Consider the following 7,324-nt stretch of genomic DNA (forward strand, 5'->3'; position numbering starts at 1 on the left):
TTAAAATTAAATATTTATAAATTATATTGATATAAATTCAAATATTATAATATAAATTTAAATTTAAATTCAAATTTAAGTAAAATATTATATTGATAATAATATATAATCCTAATCTTTTACTAATTATATTAATATGAATTTAAATATTATAAAATATTATTATGATAATAATATTTAATACAAGACTATATATTTAATATTTATATTAATATACATTTAAATATTATAAAATATTATTATAATAATATATAATACATAATTTTAATTTTTATTAAAAAATTATCACTTATGTTTAAAAATGTTATCATATTATTTTTATATATATATTAAAAAATTATAAATAATATTTTTGTTTAATTTTTAATTTAAAATGTTTATGTCATTCTTTTATATATAATAATATTTATTTATTTAAAATTTATATGAAAATAATACAAATTCAAAAAAAATAATCAATAAATTTTTTTAAAAAAATCTAAGCAATTTGACTCTATTGTATCTCTTCTACATAAAAAATGTGTAGATAATGGAAATTCTTGTTTTTAACAGTTTTTTATTTTTTCTAATATTAACTTTAACAGAATATTCTTATATTTAACAGAATATTTTTATATTTGGTGGTAGATTATAAACATCACTTAAACTTAAATAAAATAAAATAAACAATTAAAAAAATTAAAATGATATTTTTGTGATATTTTAGCATGATAACTATTTAAAAATAATAAATAATTAAAAAAATTAAAATATGATATTTGTGAAATATTTTACAATGATAATTATTTAAAAATAATAAAATTATACATTTTATAATTTAAATAAAATTTAATTAAACTTACCTATATTAAAATAATATCATATTAAACATATAATATAATCTATTATCAGTAACAAATTATTTTTTAAAAAAAAACAAAAACTAGCAAGAAATTTAAATTTAAAATTCACATATAATATTTAATATTATATTAAACATATAATATAAAATCTATTGTTGTAATTCTCAAATTAAAAAATTAGAACAAACGTAAACTTAAATAAAAATAAATAAATTATTTAATTAAAATAATATATTTATTTAAAATTTATATTTAACTAATATAAATTTAATAAAAATATTTAATAAATTCTATAAATAAAACTAACAATACAAAAGTTACATTGCTTTTATATATATATATATATATATATATATCAAAATGTTAATAATATAAGTTTTATTATTATGAAAGGGTAGTTTAGTTTTTTAGCCTTTTATTATTTTGGTTATATATTTTGTTGTTCTTATATTCTTATTTTTATCTCTTTTGACATAATGAAAACTTAAACTTCTTTTTTGTTTTCTTTCAAATCTTCTTTGTCTATTTTGTAAAATTACCAGAAAGTACTAAAATAAACCACGTAGGAATTCTAAAATTCCACAATCATTTGGACAAGAAGCTTAAATGATCGAATAAAATTCATGAAAATGGAAAGAAAGTCAAAGTTTAAGACATTGATTTGATCGATATATATAAGGTGCTACACATTTATAAACTGCTTAAAGTAACTCATCATCATATGCGATATATACATAATGGTTCAAAAGTCATATATTAACTAATACAGACATAAATTATTAATTAGTTTATTGTCTTCAATAATGGATTGACTAGTACCTTATAGCTCTTTCATTAATAGGAGCCATAGTTTTATTGAAGTAATAGTACCTTATAGCTCTTTCTTTAATTAACTCCAATAATAATATTCTTTTCTGTTTTCACCCATTTTATTTACCCTTCATTGGTCAAGCTTTCTTTCTTTCTTTTTTCTTTTAATCAAGTAATAGAAAGGGTCTTATTGATTTTATAATCTTTTCTTTTTGGGTTGGTGCGTTTGGATACCCGAATTTTATAAAGAAAAAATAAAAATTGAGGGATGTCATTTCTTTCTTGTTTAAATTTTAATCCAAAACAAAGAGAAAAACATTAGTTAATCTATGACTTTATAGAGGAAGATTTAATGTTATTGTAGATGAATTAGTAACACTAGAAAAAAAAAAAAAACTTTCCCAGCAAAACCAAGCCTTGAAAATATCGTTAAACTTAAAAATAATATACTTTAAAATGCCCCAAAATTATTTTTTATATAATGAAGAAAACACAGCAAGAAATTAAATACTATAACTATAATTTGAACTATACATATTTTAAAATTTGTATTCACCAATCCCGCTTGAAACTATAGTTCAACTGGCCAAAAAAAAATCACTCACATTTCTTTTATTTAATTTTTATTTTTTTGCTGAGATACATTTGTTTATTGTGTGTGTGCCCGCGCGCATATCTAATGGAAGCAATAGTACTACTACAGCATCGATCTTGCGGAGCAGTGTGTAGAACTGAATCATGTGAAGCTAGCGATAAAAAAGTTATATATATATATCTAATCTAGAAGGATAGAGATATGTCATTCTAATACACGAAAGACAAAACCTGTCCTCATTGATGCACCACAAATATAAACAGCTATCTTTTCTGTTTATACTCCATTATATATCATTATCATAAAATGTTGCATATATATATATTTAAGTTCTTTTCGTGGTATCCATATCCCCTCGTGACCCTTTTATTGTTTTTGTCTCCAAAATAAATACTAGTTTTCATGTCATGCAGAGTTTCAATTTGTTTGACCCAATTCTAACCCCCACCAAGAAAGAGAGATCAGTCTATATTTATATATATATATATATATATCTCAGAACCATGAAATTTCGAGTGCCTCTGATCATGAGGTTCTCTTTTTGTTTTTCTCTTCAACTTTTTGTAGAGTTTAATTAAATTAAGAGGACAATTGATTAATAAAATATGAATATGTTCTCCTCTCAGCGCAGAAGAGGAAGAGAGCTGAGTGAAACAGACAAAAGAGAGTGAGAGAAGAGACAGAGGTAAGAACCTTGTAGCCTTGTCGTATAGAATACAGTTTTTGATTCTTTCACTTTAGAAAGAAGAGAGTTAGAGAGAGAGAGAGAGAGAGAGAAGTAGTACTATATACTGTGTTTCCAAATAAATAATATAATATAATATAATAATATTTGTAGAAACCCAATATCAGTCATTATAATAATTTCATAAATTAATATCACAAGATTAGATTTTTAAAATATTGGATTTATCCGTATTCGATCTGTGTTTTAAGTTGTCTCTCCTTGAAATTCACATATTGGACGAATATAATAATGGGCATTAAAGAAAATAAGTTTGTTTCGTAGTAAAAAAGGAAAATTAAAATAATTAAAACGTTTGGAAGGTATCGGCGGTGGTCATGTGAGAGGAGGTGGGGTTGGTTTTCACTTTCACTGCGTTTTAGAAATTAGAATAGAATCTTCTTGGCTCTTCAACGTGTTGAAGGTGTGTGTGTGTGTGTGTTTTAGGGTGATTTTTACTAGTATCGTGGTGGTGGGCTCGGTAGGATCTGTCTCAGTTGCTGACAACTTGTATCAAATTAAAAATAAAATAATAATAAAAACCAGCCTTTGTTTTTCTAGATTTCCGTACTATCTCTGGACCCACTTCTTTTTCTTCTACATTATATGTGTCTTACTTAATATTATTCCAGGAAAAAAAAAACACTTTGACGATGAAAATGATAACTTCTTGCTATATATTTATCATTCATTGTGACATGCATATAAATGATTATATACAGGATTCCATTAAATTATCCTACAGTCTAAAATCATCAGCTAGCTAATTATCAGACCTAGCAAGCCGTACATTATAATATTGAGATCGATGTATGTTTTTTCTTTCTTGTAGCAGTACAAAAATATGTGCATGATAAGTATTAAGGGAAGTTTTAATTTTGTTTTTTTTTTTGGTTTATTATTATTGAATTGAATATATGCCTGAATCTTTTATTTATTTATTTATTTGAGTGAGAGGACTATATGCATTGTATCTGAATTGGCATAAAAAAAAAAGGGTGTTGATTTGAATTGAAGAGTGGAGGTGGTGGAAGATGTGTAGGTTTGGGTTATAAAGGAAAGGTACATGGAAAATGTTCGCAGAAATGTGCAAGTAACATATATGAATGAGGGAATAGGAAGTATGTTATATAGGTGGGGCTGAAAACATGTTGAAGTTAGCAAGGTCGAAAAATAAAAACAAAAACAAGAATCACGAGAATAGCAATACTCTCAGAACCATCAAAATAAAAAGGACTACTGTACTGTCTCCATGTCAGCCGCTGCCACCAAAGTCCAGAACTTACTACAAAGAGAGAGAGAGAGAAGGGGGGGTCAGAATGTGAACGTGGAATTGAAGAAAGAAGGAAGTAGAAAGAAAAGAACGATAAAAAAGAAAGAGAGAGAAACAAATGCAATCAGAAACACAAAAAGGGCCAACGAAACTATTCTTTTATACTAATTAGTTTTTAGATATTCTTTTTATATGATGATAGAAAGAAAAAAAAATAGAGTCCATTTCCCATTTGAATTGAATTTTTGGGGAGACGTTGAGCCTGACACTACTGCTTATATTCATGGTATTTACATATATGAAGTGGATATATAGTTTGGAAACTAATCAGAGCATTAACAAATATATAATGGGCAGTACCGCATCAACTATAAAACGATAAAAGCATAGGAAAGCTACTAGGTCCTTTTAATTTTCTCTCTGCTAGTACTAGAATATTATTATACATGCACGTATTATGCATAATAATACCTATTAAATATTATATATATATATATATGCTCTCGTAACTACCTATCCTACAAAATATGTCATTTTGTAATTATTAGACCAATTACCCCTCTTATTAACATTCTCTAAATTGTATGTTCTACATATAAATTTTAAAATTTTACATGATCTAACTAAATTGTATTTTTCTCTCTAAATTGTATGTTCTACATATAAATTTTAATACTTTACATGATCTAACTTTGTAAATCTTAAAAGAATACCAAATTAAAAAAATAATCCAAAACCGTCATTTGAGGGAAAAGATATGAACCTTCAAAGTTTTCGTCAAATTTCAGCGCAGAGTATCGATTTTTCATCGTTTTGGCCAAATATTAAGTTTTCATGATTGCATCATAAGAGCATCAAAACAGTATCGATTTGACATCGATTTTGCATAAAAAAATATATCGTTTTGGCAAAAAAAAAATCAAGTTTTCATAAATGGATAGCAAGAGCATCGATTTTGTATTGAAAAAGCATCGTTTTAGCCAAAAATTAAGTTTTTATGATTGTATCGCAAAGTATCAAAACAGCGTCGATTTTGTATCAAAAAAACATCATTTTGGCCAAAAATCAAGTTTTCATGATTGCATCTCAACAACATCGAAACAGCATCGATTTTGAATCGAAAAAATATCGTTTTTGCCAAAAATCAAGATTTCATAATTGCATCGCAAAAACATTAAAACAACACTGTTTTGCATTATTTGATTTTTAGCTAAAACAATACTTTATCAATCTTAATTTCAAGATTTATAAGATTACATCATGTAAAAATCTTAAAATTTATGTGTAGAACATACAATTTAGCAAGCAAAATAGAAAATGTTAATGAGAATGACAATTAGGTGCAATAATTACAAAATCACATATTTTAGGAATAGATAGCTACGAGTACATATGAAATAATTAGTATGTATTATTATGGATAATATATGTAATATTTACCTTTTCAAAATATAATGGGGGATAAAATCGGAAAATCTTTAGCTTTCGGTGAGTTTTGGATTTTCTGTTCAATCATTTATTATTTGAAAAAAAAGAAGAAGAAGAGTTTATATATATATATATATATATATATATATATAAAAACTTCAAATGGATATGAAAATGAGTAAGAACTTAAATGGGTGGGGGAACTGGGGACAGTACTTTTACTTTGTTTTTCCAATAATGAGAATCATAGACATAATCAAAATAATCAGTTGGAGTATCTTGTGTGAAATAATTAGTCATCATTTTCCTATTGGTTTCACTTTGGGGCCCTGCTAGCGTCCCTACCCGACCCGTTTTACAGTGCAAGCACTCTTCGATCGGTCTGTCTGTCACTATTACTAATCACTACATGAATCCTTCAATTGATCACTTACTTTTATAGGATCACCTAATGACTTCCTACATATTAAATATTACAAAGTTTTTGGTTCCTGAAATAATAATCATAGTCTTATTCAAACTTTGACAATACCATATAGCGGCGGAAAAAAAAATTGAGCCTCACCCACAATAATCTCCTCGTAGTTTGCCTTTTGGTGATTCAATTCATATTTCTAGCAGATGCATCATTTTTACTTTTTCCTCAAACTATTCTCTTTATTTAAAAAAAAAAAAAACATTTATGCTTAAATGCTTAATGCCTCTGTACCTCCTTTGGGAGAGAGAAAAAAGAAGAATATTTCTTGGGCCATTACAAATAGAGGTTAAAGAGAAAGCTGTAAAAAAAATGTTTTTTTTCAAGAATATATATCTATATATATTTTATGTGTTGAATAATTATACTCTCTCACTTTTCAGTTATTCATGGAAACTTTTAGAGCCAATAATTCAATCACCTGGACACGTCAGCAAGGAAGCCGAGCCGAAGGTAAAGCCAAAGTTGGAGGCTCAAAACAGGCTAGAGATAGTGAGAGAAAGAGAGTTAAATAATATTGTAAGTTAGCGTGTAAAGGTAGTAGTGGCCAGAGAGCTAGCATGTCAATCAATAGCTGTATGATACAGAAGTTTGGAATGTTAATATGTTAGGAGAAAAGAAAAAAAAAAAAAAAAAGCAGAAGAAGAAGATGAAAGAAAGGAAAGAAAGGTGGAGAGAGAGAAGCAAACAGAAGAGAAGCAATATTAGAAGAAAGAAGAGAAGAAATGTCGTCATGAAAGAACAGGCTTTAAATCCCATCACGTAGTTCGATGTATCCTTTACCTTATATCTGTTATATATAGTAGTAGTATAGAACATGATGGGGATTCGAAACTTGAGACCGTGTTTGGTTGGTACCTCTATTATACTACAAAAGCTAAACTACAAATTGAAAAGAGGACACTCGTTTGACGTGAAACCAAAACCAATGCTAATTTTGCCTTACAAATAAGAAAAAATAACATAAAAAGGAAACCACATTTTTCTCTGACAGGAATACCCTTCATCCAGCGTTTTCTAAACTGAACCCACCCCCATGCACGGAGTGCGGAATCCTAGAGCATCCAATAACAATGTGAAAAACTTACCTAGTTGATTTTTTTTATTATTATTATTTTAAAAAAAAAACAATACAACTTAAAATTCTTGATTGAAAATTAAAATGATGTGTACAAAA

This window comes from Humulus lupulus, chromosome X (genome assembly GCF_963169125.1).
Source record: "Humulus lupulus chromosome X, drHumLupu1.1, whole genome shotgun sequence".
NCBI classification, from domain to species: Eukaryota; Viridiplantae; Streptophyta; class Magnoliopsida; order Rosales; family Cannabaceae; genus Humulus; species Humulus lupulus.